Source organism: Notothenia coriiceps, unplaced genomic scaffold, assembly GCF_000735185.1.
Source record: "Notothenia coriiceps isolate Sejong01 unplaced genomic scaffold, NC01 NC01_scaffold00038393, whole genome shotgun sequence".
Lineage (NCBI taxonomy): Eukaryota > Metazoa > Chordata > Actinopteri > Perciformes > Nototheniidae > Notothenia > Notothenia coriiceps.
The window spans coordinates 8,409-8,612 of NW_011371094.1; positions in this window are offsets into that span (position 1 = coordinate 8,409).

Sequence of the window (204 nt, forward strand, 5' to 3'; positions counted from 1 at the left end):
GAGGTACTGCGGGAGGTGCTCTGATACTGGCAACAGAAGGGTGAAGACACCTGTGTACTGCAGGAAGTATCAGGTCCCTCTGTGCTTCCCCAAAAGAACTGTTACAGGGCATGGCATGAGGGAGTAATACTGTAACATTCAGGGTTTGTATAAAGTTTTTTTTTTTTACCCAAAAAATGCTTGTTGTATAGTGTGTTGCTAATT